The 22,633-nt window shown below is 42.9% G+C and overlaps 1 long non-coding RNA gene across 1 annotated transcript; it reads right to left on the minus strand.

Moving 5' to 3' along the window:
* Nucleotides 1-5,235: 5,235 nt before the first annotated feature.
* On the minus strand, nucleotides 5,236-19,701 carry LOC132209188 (uncharacterized). The gene is made up of 3 exons (XR_009445280.1): nucleotides 19,583-19,701; nucleotides 16,774-18,210; nucleotides 5,236-7,781 (listed from the first exon to the last, which is right to left on the minus strand). It is a non-coding gene; the product is annotated as an uncharacterized LOC132209188 (long non-coding RNA).
* Between the last annotated feature and the right edge of the window lie 2,932 nt (nucleotides 19,702-22,633).

Below are 22,633 nucleotides of genomic sequence, written 5' to 3' on the forward strand. Positions count from 1 at the left end.
TGTCCTCGTTTTTCAAGTGCCACAAGTCACCCCCCGCAGTGGTCAAGAACGCCCTCGACCATGTGTCACACATTTCCTGCAACTCATCCCTCACGCCCCATCCCCGCAATAACAACTATTGTGATGAGAAAAGGGTGGGCATTGGTTCATAGGTCATTGCCAGGAGAAGAGATTGGGGTGTTTTGCACCCTGTAGCTTGTGGAAAAGAGTGAACATGAGTTCACACAACGACATAAGTCATAGCATGAAGGAAGTGTGAATGCTCTCACAGGCTGTTACTAAGGGAACAGTGTTGGGATGGTTTTGTAGACTATAGCAGGAAGAATATTGTGGGTTCCGGTTCGCAGCATGTTGGTAGGGGAACTGAGGAAGGATGCGTTCACAGGCTGTTGCTTGCAGAACAGTGGAGATGTGCTGATAGGCCGTTACTAAGTTAACAGAGTGGGGCACGTTCACAGGGTTTTGCTGTTAGAGAAGAGAGGGGATGGGTTTACTTGTTGTTGCTGTGAGAAACGATTGCGGATGGTTCACAGGTCAGAGAGAGGGTAACATAGACAGGATGGGCTCACAGGCCACCGCGAGGGTGTCCAAATGGAATAATTTCACAGGTACTTGCTGAGGAAATGGAGTGTGAACGTGTTCACAGGATTTTGCTATGAAAGGGAGTAGGGTGGGTTCAGAGGTTGTTGATTGGAGAACAGAGTGGGGAGGGATTAACTGGCTGTTAGTGTGAGAACAGATTGTGGATGGGATCTCAGGTCACCGTTAGGATGACAGAATGGGGATGGGATTATAGGTCACTGTTAGGATGACAGAGTGGGGATGGGTTCGCTGGTCACTGTTAGGCTAACAGAGTGGTGAAGGGTTCACAGGTCACTGCAGGATGATAGACTGGGGATGGGTTCACAGGTCACTGTTAGGATAATAGAGGGGGATGGGTTCACAGGTTACTGTTAGGATAACAGCGTGGGGATGGGTTCACAGGCCATTGTCAGGGGATCAGAATAATGAAGGGTTCACATGCTTTTTCTAGGGGATCAGCATGGGGATGGGTTTGCAGGCCGTTGCCAGGAGAACAGAGTGGGTTATCATCTCCCAAACCATTCACAACCTCATCACCTCAGGTGACCTCCCACTCACAGCCTCCAACCTCATTGTTCCCCAAACCCGCACCGCCCACTTCTATCTCCTTCCCAAAATCCACAAACCTGCCTGCCCCTGTCCGACAAAACTCATCTCCACCTATCTGGACTCCATTTTCTCCCCCTTGGTCTGGGAACTCCCCACCGACATACATGACACCACCCAGCCCCTCCACCTCCTCCAGAACTTCCAATTCCCCGGTCCCCAACACCTCATTTTCACTATGGGCGTCCAGACCCTATACATCTGCATTCCCCATGCAAATGGCTTATAGGCCGCCCCGCTTGTTCCTGTACTGCAGACCCGACCAATCCCCCTCCACCGACACCCTCATCCTCACCCTCAACAACTTCTCTTTTGATTCCTCCCACTTCCTACAAAGGGGGTGGCCATGTGTACCCGCATGGGCCCAAGCTATGCCTGCCTCTTTGTAGGTTATGTGGAATAGTCCCTCTTCCACACCTACACTGGCCCTAAACCCCACCTCTTCCCGCGTTACATTGATGACTGCATCGGCGCCGCCTCTTGCTCCCCAGAGGAACTTGAACAGTTCATCCACTTCACCAACACCTTCCGCCCCAACCTCAAGTTCACCTGGGCCATCTCCAACACATCCCTCACCTTCCTAGACCCTTCTGTCTCTATTTCAGGCAATCACCTAGAAACCAATGTCTATTTCAAGCCCACAGCTACCTAGAATACACCTCCTCCCACCCACTTTCCTGCAAAAATTCCATTCCCTCTTCACAATTCCTGCACTTCCGCCACATCTGCTCCCAGGATGAGGCATTCCACTGCCGTACATCCTAGATGTCCCCATCCTTCAAGGACTGCAACTTCACTCCCGCCCCCCTACCACCCCCCCACCCCGCAGTGGTCGAGAACGCCCTCATCCATGTCTCCCGCTTTTCCCACAACTCATCCCTCACATCCCGCTCCCGCAATAACCGCCAAAAGAGAATCCCCCTAGACCGCACATACCATCCCACCAACCTCCGGATACAACGCATCATCCTCCGACACTTCCGCTATCTGCAATCCGACCCCACCAACAAAGACATTTTTCCATCCCCACCCTTGTCTGCCTTCCCGAGAGACCACTCTCTCCATGACTCACTTGTCTGCTCCACACTCCCCTCCAACACCACCACATCCAGCACTTACGCCTGCAACCGCAGGAAATGCTCCAATTGCCCCCACACCTCCTCCCTTACCCCCATCCCAGGCCCCAAGATGACTTTCCACATTAAGCAGATGTTCACCTGCACATCCGCCAATGTGCTGCATCCACTGTACCCGTTGTGGCTACCTCTACATTGGGGAAACCAAGCGGAGGCTTGGGGACCGCTCTGCAGAAATCTATGCTCGGTTCGCAATAAAGAACTGCACCTCCCAGTCGCGAACCATTTTAAGTCCCCCTCCCATTCCTCAGATGGCCATCATGGGCCTCCTGCAGTGCCATAACGATGCCACCCAAAGGTTGCAGGAACAGCAACTCATATTCCGCTTGGGAACCCTGCAGCCCAATGGTATCACTGTGAACTTCACCAGCTTCAAAATCTCCCCTCCCCCACTGCATCCCAAAACCAGCCCAGCTCGTCCCCGCCTCCCTAAACTGTTCTTCCTCTCACCTATACCCTCCTCCCAACTCAAGCCTCACCTCCATTTCCTACCTACTAAAATCATCCTGCACCCTTCGCCTTTCCGTCCTCCCTGGACTGACCTATCCCCTCCCTACCTCCCCACCCATAATCTCCTCTCCACCTATCTTCTCCTCTATCCATCTTCGGTTGCCTCCCCCTCTCTCCTTATTTATTTCAGAATTCTCTCCCCATCCCCCTCTCTGATGAAGGGGCTAGGCCCGAAACATCAGCTTTTGTGCTCCTAATATGCTGCTTGGCCTGCAGTGTTCATCCAGCTCCAGTCTTTGTTATCTCAGATTCTCCAGCATCTGCAGTTCCCATTATCTCAGACAAGCCCAATAGGTCTGGCAGCATCTGTGAAGGAAAAAACAGAGTTAATGTTTTGGGTCCAGTGACCCTTCCTCAGAGCTTTGTTTTTGTTCTTGCTTCACAGCATCTGCAATTTTTTCAGTTTTTATTTAGTATTTAACTCACTGCCACATCTCTTCCAGGCATGCCCACCTTGAAGAATTTCTGCTCCTCTCTCTAATGGGATGTCTGTTCCGATCTTTCTTCTTGTCCACCGACATCAATTTCACTGTCACTCCTGGTGTTTGCCCAAGTATTTGCTCAAACCTCCTCGCACGGACATATCACATTCTTCAGTGACTACCTCCAGCTCAGACTTCCCTCACGTGGATTCCAGCTGAAGTTTTATCCATCATGTTTTGAATCCTCCCACTGTCATAGATCTCTGAGATGTTCAACGTTCCATAGATAGCTGCTGTTGCCGCACCCAGAGATCCACACTCACTGCCATGTGGTGCCACATACACACTCTCAACCTTTCTTTCCAATAGCATTGCATCACACTGGCTCAGGGCTGCACCACTCTGTAGTTCCACTTCATCCTCCGGCTTATTCGTTGTGCTAATAAGAAACTTCTTCTTTTCCTTTCAGGCATCAAGGCCCACAAGATGCAACAACTCAGAGATACCCATGAGCCTTTGGAAACTTCCTCTCCTCCCCGTCCCTCAGCCTCCATCTCCTCCCCAACTCCACCTCCTGTCGGGTATTCACCATCCTGCCTAACCTTCTGCTCTCTGATGCTGAACGTTCTGTACTCAGCAAAGGCCTCAGCTTTATTCCTCTGCGTTCTCACCCAGTTCTGAGGAAGGGTCACCGGACCCGAAACACTAACTCTGTTTTTTTCGTTATAGACGCTGCCAGACCGCCTGAGCTTTTCCAGCAACTTTGGTTGTTCCAGAAAATCTTCAACTGTACTTTCCTGCCTTATCCCCAAAACTGCTGATTCCCAAATTAAACAGAAATTTGTTTAATATCAAGTGTGCATTGCCAAAAGAGCTTTTAAATATCTGATTGCAGGGTGTGGTGTGTGTGTGTGTTCTGTGGAGCTGACTTGCCAAGGTGCTCACATTGACGAGACCATTCAGGTGTTCTCACCATGGGAAAGGCTGGAGACGATCATGGGAATTCACTGTCCATCTGCAAATTCATACAGCAGGGAGAGAGCCATCATCTGTTCTGCGTGTGGCAAAGGATTCAAATCAATCATTTATCTCATTGTATAGCGACTTGCTCATTTTGATAAGAAAACTTCTCTATATTCTGTGAACATAGTCTTAAAAGCAAAATGGACTTGGTGTCCACAAAATCCCACAGACACTGGTGAGAAGCGGGTCACCTGCTTCGTGTGTGGGCCAATAGTCACTCAGTCATCTCACCAACTGAGATACTTGTGAGTTTGCTAGTGACTGCAGGGATTTAGATCCTGCAGTTAGTCGCTCCTAGAGTAAATAATGTTCTGATCGCTGGGTTTTGCTTTTGCTCATATTGACAATTCTTGGTATTCTAGATACATGGTTAGTACTTCAGTTTTACTGAATTAAAAACATTATTGTTGATATTCTTTCCCAAATCAGTGTTTAACATCATCTGTTGGATCTCAAAGGATAATCTGGAGAGGGAGCGTTGGTAGGAACAGAACCCGTAGCCTGGACACACTCCTCGGGGACACACTGTGAGAGGCAAATAGCACATTGGTCTTTCCCATCTCTCTGTTCTCACAGAAAAGTCCCCACGTGGGTTAACAGTGAGGTGTGCTGCAAATGTTTTCCAACTGTACTTTTTAATGGTTCCAACTCCTAGGCACAGAACAGAAGCCACTTTCTAAGTCTGTTTCGAGTCAGGAAAAACATGACTGAATCCTGGAAATGTGTGTCAGTTCAGATACTGATGTCAAACTGTCAACTGTTCCAGAATAAAAGTAAACATGTTGAAACTTCTAATCTGAAATTGACTGTTGCCATTACAATGTAACCATGCCTGGTGCTCACTTTTAAAATAGACCTGATCAAAGTCTGTATTAAAATAGATGGAGAATGTTAACCTCAGACACGATGATACAATTGGCATTTCATCTGCCAGGTGAGCAAGGACTTCTAGCATCTTTCTAGGATTGCTCTGTTTTATTTTGTTAAATACCAGAATAAAGAAAAGTACATTAAAAAACATTACAAGTCATAGCAACACGGGAGTAGACTATTCTGCCCATCAGATGCCTCTGCATGTGGGTTATAGTAAACAACGGCGCTTGTCTTAAATGGTATTACGTCCTGTCCAGTCTGTCCAAAGGCCTCAGAAACTGATAGTCAGACTTTGAGGCACACAGTGACTACACCTAGAGAAATGGTGGTTAGCAGCAAGAAAATGCCTGAGGTCAAGATCAGCAGCAGGACAGCAGTAGGTGAAGGGCTCAGAGGTGAAACCTAGCAATCAGACTGGAGGGAGGACTGTGGTGCGGACAGCCCTGACTAGACGAGAGAACACCTCGAGATTTGACTTTATTTATTTACTACCATATGTACGGTGTAAAACTTTGTCTTGTGACCACTGCAGGCAAATCATAGTAAGCAAGGACATACAGGTCAAAGGATGCTGGGACAGAGTGAGGTGTGTAGCTTACGTCACACAGGAGATGTGCTGAGCAAGATCAGCATTTGAACATGATTTGAAGTTAGATAGCCCATTCATCAGTCTAATAAAGTCCGGAAAAAAGCTGTTCTTGAACCTGCTGGTGCGTTTGTTCAAGCTACTGTATCGTCTGCCTGATGGAAGAGGTTGTGGGAGAGCATTACACAGTGGGAGGGGTCTTTTATGATGTTGGTAGCCTTTCTTTGTAGGCATGTAGTCCATGGGTGGAAGGTTGGCTTCCGTGATGGTGTGGCCTGCGCACACCATCTTCTACAGTTAGTTCAGTCCTGGGCAGAGCAGTTGCCGTACCAGGGCATTTTGAACCCAGGGCAGTATGCTTTCTATGATGCATCTGTAAAAGTTGGTGATGGTCCTTATGGACTTGGCAAATTTCCTAAGCTGCCTGCAGAAGAGATGTCATTGTGCCTTCTTGACCGTCACATCTAACTGGTAAGTCCAGGCCAGTTTCTTGATTTTTTATCATCACTCCTGGAAACTTAACTCTCAATTTCCGCTCTGTTGACTTAGATGGGAATGTGTTCTCCTCCCTTCTTCCTGAAGTCAATGATTCGTTCTTTTGTTTTGCTGACATTGAGGGAGAGGCCGTTTATCATTGCATCATGACACCATGCCTCCAGTCTCCTTTCTGTAGGACACAAACCTCAATTCAAGTGGGCAATATTTTCACACTTTGCCACTGAGCAACTTTACAGAAGGTCATGGGCCCAAACAGGCCAAGTAAGGGCAGGGCAACAGGAACTTTTTCAGGCCATTCAGCTCCGAGGCTGCAGAACAGAACTTGCACTGTGTTAGTTACAGGGAATTGCTGAACAAGCACTAGCCTCCACTCGACAGTGCCCCAATTGTAAGATGCAGAGGGAAATTGATACCAGTTAACAGTCTGCACTGGAGGGTTTATTATTGAGGGAGTGGGGAGATGGAAGCTGATGGTGGCGCTGGTGCTGGTCCCTGAGTCTCAAATCAGCAATTATCAATCCTTCAGCTACTTCCTGTAACATTCGGGTGACCACCTGACACTGAAATTCACCGAGTGACAATCTCCTCTTGTAAATCTCCAGTAAATCTGCCTCTACCACCCTCTCTGGCTGCACATTTCAGATAATAACCTTCCCCATTATTTAAGATTTTACTCTGACATTCTAGCCACTTGTGTGAAACAATGTGGAACGGAATGTTTGTCAGTGTTGTCATGGCGACCTATCTGCAGTGACATGACTGGGTTTCAAACTTCACCCTCTCCGCCGCTGCCTCCTCAATCAGCCTGAAACTATGTTCTTTCAAGCACTTGCCCAATTTCCTTTTGATTGCTCCTGAACCTCGGCATTTGAAAGATTTCTCCCCAGCGTAGATACTGGTGTACTAGCAGCTTGGACGAATTAATGAATCCCTTCCCACACACAAGAGCATGTGAAAGCTCTCTCCCCAGTGTGAATTCGCTGATGTATCGACAGGCTGGATGATCGCCTGAATTTCTTGCTGCAGTAAGAGCTTTGGAATGGGGAGTATCCTATGGGAATGTGCTGGCTCTCCCTCAGTCCACACGGACATTTAAAGCTCTTATCCCAGTCACAGCAATGACACTGTCTCAATTTTGCAAATAAAAATATGTACCTCTTCCCACACACAGAAAAGTTAAATGGCCTCTCTCCAGTGTGAACCTGCTAGGCCATCAGCAAGGTGGATGAATGAACAAATGCTTCACCACATTCACTGCAACAGAACAACCTCTCTCCTGGATGACTGCGTCAATGATATTCCAGCTCATATGAATAATTGAATACATTCTCACAGTCTCTACATTTATATGGTTTCTCCCCAATGTGACTCTGCTTGTGTTTTCGCAATCCAGATGATCAACTGTAGCCTCATCCACATCCACAACGTGCTGCAGTTTCTTCACTCTGTGAATGGGGTGCTTTCTGTTTCCAGGAATCAAGCATCACTGTCAGATCCTGATGTGATATTTGAGTTTTCCACTTGTACATGTTCCCCATCTAATATCTGGTGAAACGAATTGAAAAAAGGGAATGAGAGAGAGAGAGGGAGAGAGAGAGAGAAACAACAAAAATACAAAATAAAAACTGAAAGAACACTGGATGCTGTAAATCAGGAACAAAACTGGAAGCTGCTGGGAAAGATCAGCAAGTCTGGCAGCGTCTGTGAAGATAAATCAAAGTTAATGTTCTGGGTCCAATGACCCTTCCTCTGAACGTCCGGGTCACCAGACCTGAAATGTTAACTTCTGTGAAGAAAAATCAAAGTTATCAGATTTGCTGAGCCTTTCCAGCAACTTCTGTTTTTTAAACAAAAATTCAAAGCAAGATTGTGAAATTGAGCTGAATAAAGCTGCTCTTTCATGGGGTCAGCAGGTGAAAGGAAGAGTCTGAAAGCTGCCAGATTTTACCAACTTACATAAGTGTCCATCAGGAAGTGCAACCTACCACCAGGTTTTGGCCGACACAAGAGAAGTTGGGAAGTCAGCAAGGAAGGATTTCTATATTTGCATCTCAATGTGAGGTTTGATGGAACCTGTCACCTCCACAAGTTGGAAAGCCAAGAGCAGCAGGTCTGTGTAAACATTATCTCCAAATTCCCTTCAAGTCACATTCTGATTTGGACATAAGTTGCTGTTCCTGAATTGTTGCTGATGAAGATTCTATAAATCTTTATCAGAAAGCTTATGGTTGTACCTTCACCACCTTGTCTGCAACAGTTCAACAACAAGAATACTATCACCTTCTCAGTGGGGAACTTGGATTAGACAGATCTCCTCAAGTTCCATTTATTGCAATTTTTCTTTGGATTTGGGTTAGTAAGCAGTGTGTTTCCTGTGCATCTGAAATTAATAATTATCTCGTATTACTGTAGCCACAGCGGTTTACTTTAAAACAGGTTTTTGAGGCCTGGCTGTAAATTGGATATCTTTGCGAGCACCTCTTACGGATTTTTTGTTCTTCTTAGATTATTTTCTAACCCGTTAAGGAAAATAATGGGGCCTCAAGGTTTGATAGAGATTTACAAAACTTTCTTTTAAACAGTTGAGCAAAACGCTCATTGCTCAGAGAGGGAGACTTCAGCTTTCACTTTTACTTTGAGTTTTGAGCGGACTTGTGAAGTTATTGGATGAGGAATGCCCTGCAGTTCAGTTCTCTAAATAGTGAAGGAGATATCGTGAACTAGATAACCTTAGAATGAGGAGTTAGAGTTTGCCCACACCAGACGTGTTGTAACTAAACCTTAAAGCCGTTATTTTAAGCTGAGCATATTTAAGCTTGAGTACATAATAGCTCCAGGGAGAAGCTGTAACATTAAAGCATTAAAGCCAAAAGTGTGTTAAACCTACAAAGGTGCAGACACAGAGGCTCTGGTGTGAGTACTGCATAACTCTTGGATACAGGCTAGGCCATTTAGGACTGAAATGAAAAACACTTATTCATTGAAAGGGTCGTGAACCTGTAGAATTTTCACCCATAGAAGGCTGTGAAGCCAAGTCTGAATATATTCAACAGACAGATGGATTTTTTTAAGACTTTAAAGGTGTCAGCAAGTGCAGGGCAAAAGCAGGAATGTTGTACTGAGATGAGGATCAGTCACGATCACGATGAATGGCAAGGCAGACTCAAATGCTGAATGGTCTGTTCCTGCTCCCAGTTACTATGTTTCAATGAGTGCTGTATTGGGTAATGTACAAAAGCTATTTTGTTTCTTTTTAATTTATGACTGGGTTTTTGCAATTTGTGTGGTTATATATTTACTGTGTTTTTAAAAATAAATTACTCAAATTGTATTATAAGTGAATAGTTTGTTTTATTCTATTTTATATTCATCTCTTTTGCTAGTTAGTTTCTATTTAATTGTTAAAGCAAAATCTGCAGCACTATATGCTTATGTTTTAGTGAGAGATAACATTGTTAAACTATTAGATTTCTGCCTGGCTTGTCTAACAATGACTTCAGCTGGGATCATAACATGTGGAGGGTCATGCGGTCTCTTGATAGGATTTTGGAGTTCCTTAGCTTTAAAAAGTATCTGTGTCTTTCTTGTCCAAATAACAGCTACAGAATAGTTCCAGGGCATAAAGCAGAGTGTAGTGGGCATGTTCATTGCACAAAACCTAACAATGGTTTAGATGTGGCTAAGAGTTTTCCGGAAGTGAAAGATAATTCACTGATCAATCTAAAATCTTTGAAAACTAAACCAAGAGAATTAGAAAATAAATTGAAGGTAGAAGTACAAGTAGGATCTTGTGAGGATGAGAAACTTCAAGTCATTTTTCAACATTTAGAATTGGAAGAAAGGAAACTTTGAAGCAGGATATCACAGTTGGAATTGGCTGATATATAGTTATAAATGAAAAGAGACAGGACTTTGAGAAAAATATAAATACCTGAAATTATAGAAAATGAAAAATAGAGAGTAATGAAATTAGAAGGCAAAGTGAACAGGGAATAATGGAGACAGAAAAGCAAGGAGAAATGCAAAAGGAGGTGGATTTTAAAAATCAAACTCCAAAGAGATAAAGAAATTGGAGAACATGAGTTTGTCAAGGAAAAGGTGAGAATAGAGAAGGAAGAAACAGGTAATACCCTGACGGGTAATAATGATTCCATTGAGGGAACTGATTTACCCAAGAATCTATGCTTTGTATCTAAATTAACAAGGATGGAGCCAAGACATGCTTTACCCCATTTAAGAAGGTCGTTGCACAGATTAAATGACTAAAAGTGATTTGGACTCCCATGTTACAAAGTATTTTGGCATGCTATGACAGTATACACCAGCTCCCCAGGAGAACAGTCTGCAATGTAGGAAGCTTTCTAAGTGACAACAATGAATGCTTATCTGCTCGTCTCTAAAGCTTATGAATGGAGGGTGACATTTACTGATACCCCCCCGAAACCTCCATTAGTGTACATGCGCAAAACACACACGTGCAGTACACCAGCCTGTACTGCCAATGAATTCTTACCAACCGGTTGTTAATCTTCAAGCTTACTTGGGCCCCACCGCATTTTGTTTTGTAACTAGTAGGGTTTTCACAAAGTCTGCACAAGTAGAGCTTTCTGCATTGCGTATGTCAGGAAACTCAGCTTTAGTTGAAGTTAGAGAAACATTTTGAGAAGTTATGGGAAATTACCATCATGAAATAATTCAAATAGCAGTCTTTCAAATTTATAAACTTATTTTGATAAGCACCAAGTATTCACGACCAGTGAAGCAGCAAATGTGGCAGATACTGTTACTATCTCACACAGACACATATGTGGAGAAATGAATGTATGGCGATATTTCATCTCACCTGATTTTATGTCACTGGAGATGTTCTTTTCTCTCTCTTTCTCAGTCAATTCTTGTTGGAACCAAAAAGAATGTATTATTTCCTCAGCATGAGGAAATCCTTCTAACACACAGCCAGTATGTTATCACACCCAAAGTGATGGTACAGGATTTAGATGATTGGCACACATAAGAAATGTGAGAATTCAAACAGTGTGAAAAAGGTAGTATTTGCAAACAAGAACAAGGGAAGGTCTCAGACCTGAGAGAGTGAGGTTTATGGGCTGTCATAGAGTCAGATACACAAATGGACTGAAGCTGAAGCTCAAAATGCAGCTTCGATGGTTTGACAGTGACATCACAGGCAGTCTGGCCAGAAGGTGGCCATAACTGGGTGTTAAATATCACAAGTTACAATGAAGTTGAAATGAAAATAAAGGATGCAGCAACTGGATAGAAGGAAGACTGGTGCACTGGCACAAAAGAGCTGTAGATAATCAAAGCAGTATGGAAATTTCATTTCAATAAAACAAACCCCTGTGAACATTGGAAATTTTAAATTAAAACAGCAATCGGACAAATGCGGCAGGTCTGGTAGCATCTGGTGAGGAAGAATAGTTAACATTTCAAACCCTGTGACTGTAGTCCTGTATTCTTTGTTTCCAATTATGCAACGTCTGCAACATTTTGCTTTTATTGGTGGCATGAGGCTTTTCTCCTTGGAGAAGGGAAGTTAACTTGAGATCTGATTTGTGTGTGCAGAATCCTGAGATATCAGAACAGAGTCGATAGTGAGACATTGTTGACTGTGTTGGTGAAATCAGAAGCAGAGGATACCAGTTCAATGAGACTAACAAAGGAATTCTCACATGAGGAGGGTGAAACACCTTTCCCATTGCAAGTGGGAGAATGCATTGTCAGGTTCATTCAGCCCCTTTAGAAGAGAATTGGACAATTACGTGAATGAAAACGATGAGGGATTGGGACACGATGTGGTGCTCATGCACAGACACTGGGGGTCAAATTCTGTCCTTCGATTCTGTAACAAGATGCAGGGAATTCTGGGACTGCATGTGGCTCTCATAACCTCCCCGATCCCCAAACATTCAAATCAGATTAGAGAAATGAATGTGTGCATCACAGGCTGGTGAGAACAAGTGGGTTCAGGGCTGTGTGGGACCTGCACCAGCACCAGCACCAGCACCAGCATGGTGGGAAATGAGGAATTTAAACTGCACCTAAACTGGAAAAATCAGATGCGCTAATGTAGCCTTGATGAAGAGTTCATAAAATGTTCTCAAAATAGTCGCTTTGAACAGCATATTCTAAAGCTAACCTGAGAGCCAGTTGTACTGGACTTGATGTTGTGCAATGACAGAGGTTTAATTAACAACCTCACAGTGAAGGCACTCAGAGGTAGCAGTGACCCTAATCTGATGGAATTTTACAACCATTTTCAGGGACAGGAGTGGGTCTCAGACTATTATTTTAAACTTTAATTAGGGCAGTCATGTGGGTGTGAAATCAGAGCTAGAGTGAAGTGGCAATTTAGCTTCAGAGGTCGTTTGAGATACAGTGGCAAATAATTAAGGGGATACATCAGTATACACCCATCAGATACATTTGAGTGAGAAAGAAAAGTTCCAAGTCAATAAGTATGCTCCAGTAATCATCACACAGATATGGTTACAGGATGACATGGATTTGGAGCAGGATATTGAAGGATTCATGACATTGGAGGATAGGAAACTGGGAAAAAATGGAGGAAATACTACAGCATCTGCGGGTAACTATAAAATCCATTTAAGATGATGTCAACTACAAAAAAACATGCAATTGCTGAAGTATGGGTGGCAGATTAGACAAGACAGAGGGTATAAAATGGCAAAGAATGATTTCAAGATTAATAAGGAGGGAAAAAAAGAGTAGGAGACAAAGTTAAGCAAAATACGAAGACAGTTTAGCGGTTTCTCTGCATATTTCAAACAAAGTTCAGAAAGGAAGTGTCTGGACTAAAGGAGAAAAGCCTGACGAATTGCTAATAGAAAACAAATAGATGGTAGGTGAATTGAACGGGTATTTTTCATTGGCCTTATTCAATAAGCAGGAATTAATCAGGAAACGGAGGAACTGAAGAAAATTACAATCACCAGAGAAACATATTGAGTGAATTGGAGGAGCTACATGCTGAGACACGCTTAGTCCTGATAGACAGTATCCTGGAATTGAAAGGAAATGACCAGAGAGTTGATGTGTTAGTTTTGGTTTTGGATTTGAAAATTCCCTTGATTTGGGGAAGATTCATAGATTGGAAAACAAAGAAATTTAAATCCTTTATTCAAATGGGTATAGACAGTGAATGCAGGTAACTGCACACCAATTAACTTATAACGTATTCCCTGTGATGTATGTTATGATCAAAGATGACATAGCAGGGCATGGAGCAAATTTTAAGGTAAGCAGTCAGTGGTTCGGTAAGAAGAAATCAACTTTAAATAATTTATCGTCATCCTTTCAGGAATTAACACATTCTTGATGAAAAGGAGCCAATGGAGCATAATGGCACAGGTTTCTTGGGATAATTCAAGAGACACTGCAGAAATTCATTCCAAGGAAGAAGAAACTTGCTAAGGTGAGGGGGAGACATTCACTACCGCACGGGATGGTGGGTAAAGATATTCCCATTGGTGAAATTGTTAGCTATGCTGTGAGAGTGAATTGGGATGGCAATCAATATAACCTAAAACAAAATAGTATAGAAATAAGTGTAAAGTACAAGAATTCCTAAATATTTTCAGGGAACTGTTCAACAGCATTGTTTTATTCATTCATGGATTTGCACTTTATTAACTGGGCTAAGTTTTGCTGCCTGTCCTCAAATGATCTTGACATGGTGGCAGTGAGCTCGTGTGCGTTTGGTTTGGAGACACCCACAATGCTGTAAATGAGGATTTTAATCCAAAATATGTTTTCAGTCCAGCGAGTAAGGTTGTACGCCTAGACTTGGTTTTTGGAAATGACGAGGGCTAAGATTACGCAAGGGATCTAGTATTAATCCCAATGGTACACCACAGGACACTGGCCTCCAGTCACACACACAGCCTCCTCCCATCACCCACTGTCTCACCAGTCAGCCAATTTTGTATCTAACTTATCAAGTTACCCTAGATCCGCTGTACTTCGATCTTTAATTTTATCATGTGGACTTTCCTGTTTGGTCTCACTGGTTAGCTCCTTTTAATGGTTTAAATGTTACTTTACTGTCCATAAATAATATAAAGAATGGGTGGTTGGCCCTGGTGTATTAAAATGTGTAACACCATCTTTTCCACTGCCTGTACCAGGGAGCAAGCAGAGGTTTTTTGGAGGGTTGAAGAAACTGATCTGATGATCCTGAGTCTGATGAGTAGCGAAAGGGAGTGGGATCCCAGCCATGGGAACAATCTGATTTGGCCAAATTGTCTTGAGCAGTGACTAGAGAGTGAACAGGAGTGGAGAGCTTGATGATGAACGCGGCAGGCAAGACACTGATCTTGACCATATCATCAGCTCCCTGTCAACCATCTGACTGGAGTTTAAGTGTTTAGAGATGTACAAACGTTGTATTTCTTCAGCTGTTGCATTATTTCTGAGTTAACTTGGCCCCACGTTAATAATGTCATGGCAGGATATTGGATGTGAAGATTTATTGAATTAAACTCTGAGGTACTCTGTGATGAAATAAAGAGTGAATACTGAACATATGTTGAGTACATGGAGGTATTTGTCAATCTATGGGGTTGACTAGGTCTGAAAAGTAACCAACTGGAAAACCTTTTCCAATCACTTCTTGCATTACTACAGCAGACAGGCCTTGTTTTAACAGCAAGTCAATTGTACTACAAATGTTGTAGTAGTTTAAACATACTGTATGTTTAATATATTTGAATTATTTGACTTTTATTGAGAATATTAATCCCTATAACTGGAATGAGATTTATCCAATATTATCACAAACTGACCTCAATTAACACTGTTCATCCCCAAATGTGCTTAACAGCAAATTTCTGTCACGGAAGTAACTTGTGAATTGGCTGGTGTCTTAGCAGATTGGATGAGTGAGTGAATCTCGTTCCACACTTACACCAAATGACAAACAAGAAGCTGTCACATTTCAACCTCAGAAGTGCCCTGTGTACCTCAGATTACCCAGGAATGGCAAGGTATCTTAAATTTTTGGGCATTAAATGAAACCAGCTGATTCAAACTGCCCCTGCCATTCAGAATTACAGGACTGGTGTTCAACAGTACTGGAATGCTTGTTCTGCCATTCACATAACTATGTAATATGAGATATGTGTGATGCTAGGCATGTCTGCCATAATCCCAAAGACTGGCTGATCATGTCAAACAGCATTTCCTTTTGAATGTTTGCAACGGCAAGATACTGATCACACTCAACTAGTCCATGATTGTAAAATGCAAATGACAGTATGACATGCAATTGTGCAATTTGACAACATTTTCAAAATATTTCATAGTTATTAATTACAGTTGCTAATTGCTAAGAATTACACTGACAATCAATTTAGAGTTGTCAGTCCAGCTCACAGTGTGGTCCATTTGCATGCACTGGAATCTGTGTGTTAGTACACAAGACCCTGTTATTTGTTGACAGGCAAAACATGTACAGATGCTGTACCTGTTTCAACTCAACAAAATAGGCATCAGCCATTAGGTGGTTAATTTTTCAGGTCAATGCCAATCACAGGCAATCTGCCTGGTTTAAAATGTAAACAAAGCCGTGAAATGTCTGCTCCAGGCCCACAGGGTTCCTTCTGTTTAAAAATCACAAAAAGTTTCCAAGTGAGGCAGAGTTTCAGCCAATAGGGGAGCTCCAGATCCAGCCCCACCACTCAGTCACCCCAAAGGGTTGGAGGACCGGCTGTTCACGCTTGGTCCTCCAACTAACAAGAACATCATGAACACCCGATATGGGAGTTGGAAAAGATTCCTTCCCCAATCCTTATAAATTAATGGGAAAATAAATTATATTTGGTCTTTTCCATTATTTCTTAAATTCTCCCATTTCTTGGTGTTTTACTACTCGATTATTTAGTGATAATTAACTGAGCTTTTAAAACTTTTCACTTCTAAGTGACTGAGCATAGTTCGCAAACATTAAGAGTTCACTAGATAGTTAAGTACACAGTACTGGGAGGTGTTTCATTCAATAATTCTATTCTATTTTTAATCTTTCATGAGCTGTGTGCTCACAGTCAAGTTGGGGATGTCCTTACTTTCCAGGTGTTTGTTTTGCTGAGCTCTTCTCATTCTCAGCAGTTATGTTTGTATTTCCTCTGTGTGCATCAGTGACATTCAGTTCCGCATTTTTAAAAATATAAACTTGATTCACTGAGGTGTATGGGTTTGATTTAAAATGTTACCAGGATAAAATAGCACAAAGATCTAAAAGATGCAAGAGAAAAATTGGTTTTCTTTTTTAGTGGAATGTGCTTAGCTAATGAATGCTTGTTGGTTGATCGACAACAGTCGAACAGCAAACTCCTATGGTTAAGTGGTTACGCCAACAGACACAGAGAGAATGATGTAAATATAAATATTCCAATCTGAATCCCTCAGATCTGAAACATTTCTGAATGTGTCGTAATTCGCAAAGGCTAGGAAAGTAAAAGTTCAACCACAAATATCACATGAAGGAATAGGTTATACTCACTAGGAAAGCCTGAAGATCTTTTCCTTGGAAAAGAGAACGCTGAGAGATGCCATATTAGCAATGGAAGGTTTTGTTCCAGTTTTGTGTTTACTAATGTAGGGAAAGCAGAAATGTGCCCATTAACTTCCAGCCAGGAAAGGTCATCGTTCTACACCAATTTTGATTTGACTGCACATTTCCAGCTTTCATCATTGTTATTTCTGACTTTATACACAATTGTAAAGGGTTTTCTGATCAAGGGCTAGGATTTCTGAGCCATGGAAGAAAATGGCTGGAACGCACTTCTTGCTCTCCTCAAGATCGACTTGCTAGTTCAGTCCTGGCTGTAACGACCAGCAGCGATACTGTCAGAATCTGACTCCCAGTCAGTTGTGAACTCGCTGATGTTGCAGCAGATTGGATGACTCAGTGAATCCCTTCCCACAAACAGAGCAAATAAATGGCCTGTCCTCTGTAGGAGTGCGTTGGTGTTTCAGAAGGTGAGATGCACATGTGAATTTCTTTACGCACATGGAGCAGGTGAACGGTCGCTCCCCAGTGTGAATTCGCTGGTGTGTGACTAGGGTCGATGATCGTGTAAATGCTTTCCTACACACAGAGCAGGTGAATGGCTTCTCTCCAGTGTGAGTGCGTTGGTGTCTCAGCAGGTTATTGCTACTTTTAAAAGTCTCCTCACAGTCAGAACATTTAAAAGTTCTCTTCGCAGAATGAACTCGCTGGTGTCTCAATAGGTTGGATGAATTAATGAACCCCTTCCCGCATGCAGAGCAGGTATATGGCCTCTCCCCAGTGTGGGTGCGCTGATGTACACAGAGTTCAGATGATTTTCTGAATCCAGTCTTGCAGTGAGAGCACCTGAAAGGTTTCTCATTGGTGTGAACACGTTTATGGGACATCAGGTCCCCAGAACATTTGTAGCACTTTCCACAGTCTGAACATTTAAAAGGTCTGTCATTAGTATGAACCCGCTGGTGAGCAAGCAGGTTGGATACTCTCTGAATCCTCTTCCACACTTGGAGCAGGTGAACGGCCTGTCCCCCGTGTGAATGCGTCCATGCATTTCCAGCTGGGATGGCCAAATGAATCTCTTCCCACAGTACTCACATTTCCATGGTTTGTCCATGGTGCTGGTATCTTTGTGTCTCTCCAGGTTGGATGATTTGCTGAAACCTCTTTTACATAAAAAAACGTGTAATTTCTCTGGGTTGAGAATGGTGGAATGCTTATTCAGGCATCGTAATTGGTTAAAGCTCTTTACACAGTCAGTGCACGGTAACATTCTCATTTGGGTGTTTGTGTGTCTCACGATGAAGTTTTCCCCAACAGACAGAAGAGGCAAGCATTTCTATTTCCACATTGAAAAGCTGATGATAGTCAGATCTGACTAGTGATGTTTAGTTTGCATTTGCCATTCACAAATCAGCTTCGCCCAAACCTCTGTAAAAGAAATACAGAATGTCAGTATTTTGCAACGATTTGTAGCTCAGGTCGTGGGTGAGATTGTTGACTTGCTCACCTTGAAAACAAAAACAAGCCAGCTCGGTGAGCAAGTCAACAACCTCAATGCCAGGATCACGATCAGTCCATTGATGGCAATTCAGAGCAAATAATTCTAGCTTCTCAGTCAGTCAAATTGATATTGCGAAGAGCCAGTGCAGACATGGCTGGTCAAAAGGTCTCCTTCCACACTGTAACATTTCTGTGACAGAATGTTCTTTCCACTCAAACTAATAAAAGCAAAAATAAAGAACAAAGTCATGAGGAAATTCCCAGCGTCAATGAGACATTTTTTTTACTCCATATTCCTTCCTGGGATGAGGGCACCGCTGGCTAGGCCAACACTTATTGCCCATCCCTAATTGCCCAGATGGCAGTTATGAGTCAACCACATTGCTGTGGGCCTCGAGTCACATGTCGGCCAGACCAGGTAAGGATGGCAATTTCCATCCCTGAAGAACTTTAGTGAGCCAGATGATTTTTCCAACAATCGACAATGGATTCACAGTCATCATTAGACTCTTAATTCTAGCTATTTATTGAAATCAATTTCCACCATCTGCCGTGGCAAGATTCAAACCCAGGTCCCCAGAACATCACCTGGGTCTCTGGATTAACAGGCCAGTGAGAATACCACAAGATGATTGCCTCCCCTTATGCTGACATGTTACCATTGTGGAAGGTATCAAATGTAATGGTCGGCAGTGTGTGCCCAGGGACAGCTGGGCATGGAAGACACTTCTCATGGAGGGCAGGCAGGAAAGTAGAATTAAAGTAACAATCTGATCAGCCATGATCTTACCAGAATGATAGAGAAAGCTCGCTGGGCTGACGACTGTTCCAGTTTCTTAAATAAGAATGTTCAGTAATAATACATGTCCCACTCCTACGGGTTTACCCAAGTATTACAGAATGCTGTTTTAGCCAGAATTCCCTGACTCGCCCACTCTTCTCCACGCTGAGCAGCCACAGATGAGAAATCAGGGCTGAAGTGACACAAAACGAGAAGTTCAGCTCTTCTACGTATCAGGAGTTGCAGCCGCAGCCGCAGAAACTCAAGTGAATGTATCCAAGGCCCATGGCAACTCGAGGCTGCAGAGGTCAGCTGTGGCTGGGAATCGGTGAAGCTGCTGAAAACCCCATTGTTAATTACAGTTACACGCCTGGCGCTAGGACCCAGCTGAGACCGTTGGAACCCCACTCACGACAGGAACCCAGTCAAGATCGCGACCACTAAACCGGAACCGCTTCCTGGGCAACGGCCTGGATCTGGAAATACAGCACCTGTAGATTCATTTTTAGTTTTCATTACCTTCCAGAGGTGTTTAGAAACCCCTCCCGGGCCACTGTGGTTTCCATCGCTGCCGTCGCACTTTCAACCTTTACCGACTGCGAATGTGACAAAAGAGCGTCTTCCTCCGTCGCCATGACTCTCAGCGCACACATTCCAAAGAATTCAACGGCACGACGCCTGCGCAGTGCTGTCCTGTAATTGTTAATCAGGGACCTTTACCAGCGCGGGGGCTGCTGGGTACAGGCCCTTCCATTGAAATCCCACAATCAATAAAAATTTTACTGTGATGCAGCAGATGGAGAACGGTGCAGTACAAAAACAATACAGCACAGAAGCAGGCTCTTCAGTCCTCCAAGCATGCGCTGACAGGTTTTGCCCTTCCCTATTAAAACTGTGTTCTCTTACATCCCTCTGTTCCCTTCCTATTCATAGACAATGTATACATAATATTTACTTTTTTCAATATTTCAAGTCTGAATCTATAAATAAGGAACCTAAGGGGCATTTTTTTCAGGTCGAGGGTAGTACATGTATGTAATGAGCTACCAGAGGAAGTGGTAGAGGCTGGTACAATTACAACTTTTAAGAGGTATCTAGATGGGTGCGTGAACAGGAAGAGTTTGCAGGGGTATGGGCCAAATGGTATTAAATGGAGCAGGAGAGGCCTCGAGACTGCATTACCATTTCTCAAATCTCTAATGGGTTCCCAACCTCAACACCAATTTTGCCTCAAATCCCTGCAAAGTCTCCCATTTCTCTCAGGTCACCTCTCAAGCTTTTCTCTTAAGAAAAGAACTTTTTGCTGTTTAACAGAAAGTGCTATAGAAACATAGTAGGTCTGGCAATGTCTAAGATAAGTGAAATCATGTTAGTTTCAAGATCTTAGCACTATTTTTCTCTCTCTCTCTCACCCTCTCTCTGCAGGAATGGCCTCACTGCATCCTACACAGTTGTTACAATTTTTAACAATTATGTAGCAATTAAAGTTAAAATTCTATTTTCTTTCTTTATCATTTGCAGCACCAGCAAAGGACTTTAGACTCATTTCTGTCTTTTTTTATACCAATCCTGAATCAAAAAGAGCTACAATAACTAACTGAGAGACCTGCTACATTTATCCAGCACTTTTTTTTGGACAATTTGTGTTTCTAAATTAATTCCCCTCAATGTGTCAAATGCCTTAAATACTTGCTCACACGGTCTTGGTGTCTGTTGTTTGAACACTGCACTGTGAAGACTTCAAAGCCATTTTATAAGAAGCAAGCCCACAGTAACTGAAGTCCACATGTAAAAATACAAAAATATATTTCCTTCCTAATCTTTTAAGCCTGTTTATTTCTTTGTACTGCTTAGCAGTAAGTCATACAACTGCACCAGAAACCTCTGATCCTTAGAATCTTTTTAACCAGTGTCTGAACATGTAGTCCATAACATGAGAATTGGCAAAAGTTGTAGACACACAGAACAAAGAAAATGTTGTGTGAGACTCAGAAAATAATGGAACATTTCTTATACTGTAGCTGAAAAGAATTGGTTTATTGAAACAGTTTTATTCACCATTTGACCGAGTGACTGGAGTCATACAGGCAAACATCACGAAATTAATTTTCAATGTTAAATCATGGAGCAAGTACTGAAAATGGATTGCAATGTGAATGAGAAGAATACATTGGAACCTTGGGATTTTCTAAAGCAATTACCTTTTACTTCCTTGGACTGTGTGGCGTCAGTGAAAAACCCATTCATCACCTTATAAAGCAGGATTTGAACACTGACTGTGGGAGGCCAAGTTAGCTCAGTTGTCAGAACATACGCTGCTTAAGTGCAGGGTTGTGAATATGAGCCCAACACTGGGCACCACCTGTTTAATTATTTAGTATTTCCCCTCTGCAAATTCCCTTCCTCCAGCTATTCATGATAGGCTAACTCTTTCATCCCATGAATCAGCTTAGCGAATCTCTTTTGCACTGCATTCAACACCAGCATATCCTTTCTTAAATAGGAGTACCAAAACTGTTAATAATATACCAGTATGGCTTCACCAACATCCAATACAGTTGTTACAAGATGTCCTTATCCTCAAACACCAACACCTCGCAATTAAGGCCAAAATTCCATTTACTTTCTTCATAACTTCAGCAGCAGTTTAGGACTTAAGACCCGTCCTTGTCCTTTTCTTACAAATCCTGAATCGAAAAGTTATAATAACTACCTGCAAAATGCCATCCCACTGAAACTTCAACCACTTGCTCGACTTTGTAACCTAAAGTTAAGTCCAGGACCTTTCCCTTCCTTGTTGGGACTTCTACTTAGTGGCTGAAAAAAATGCAGTCCTGGATGTATTTTAAAAATTCTGATAAATCCTTCACACTGTGATGACGACATTAATGTTGAGGAAGTTGAAAGCTCCTGCTACCACAATCCTGCTACTTTTACACTTTCTCAAAATTTGCCTCCTTATTTATTTGTGGAGTTTTCAAAGATGCCACCCCTCCTTATTGCTGTAATAGATTCCCTAAACAAAATAACAATATCTCCTCCTTTACCACCTCCACTGCCTTGCATGAAGGCCCTGTAACCTGGAATACTGAGCTGCTAACCATGTCCAAATGACAGCAATGCCTTTATGGCCCCATTAATTTGTATCCTTGAATCATCTGCCTTATTCATCTGACTCCAAGCATTAAATACCATTCACCCTTAAACTCCCTTATACCTTAAACTGGCCTGTGACAATGCCTTCCAGACTCTTGTCTCTCCTCTTTTTGGCCCTTATTATTATTTTGAACATTCTCTCTGGATTTCAGCCCACTGCTAAGTTATTTACAAGACCCTCAACAGTACTGGAAACGCACCCCCCACCCCCCACAAGGATGCAGGTCCCATTCTGGTTTAGGTGTAACCGCTGTGTGTAATTCTAGTCTTCCTGCTAAAGCAAGGGTGTTGTAAAACTTGAAAAGGTTCAGAAAAGAATTGTAATGGTTATTATTGTAATAGTGTACCATTAGTACATTAAGTTTCAAGCATTATGGGATGACCCTGTTCCCAATTGCTCATATGAAGTGTACT

The sequence above is a fragment of the Stegostoma tigrinum genome, unplaced genomic scaffold (genome assembly GCF_030684315.1).
Source record: "Stegostoma tigrinum isolate sSteTig4 unplaced genomic scaffold, sSteTig4.hap1 scaffold_70, whole genome shotgun sequence".
NCBI lineage: Eukaryota > Metazoa > Chordata > Chondrichthyes > Orectolobiformes > Stegostomatidae > Stegostoma > Stegostoma tigrinum.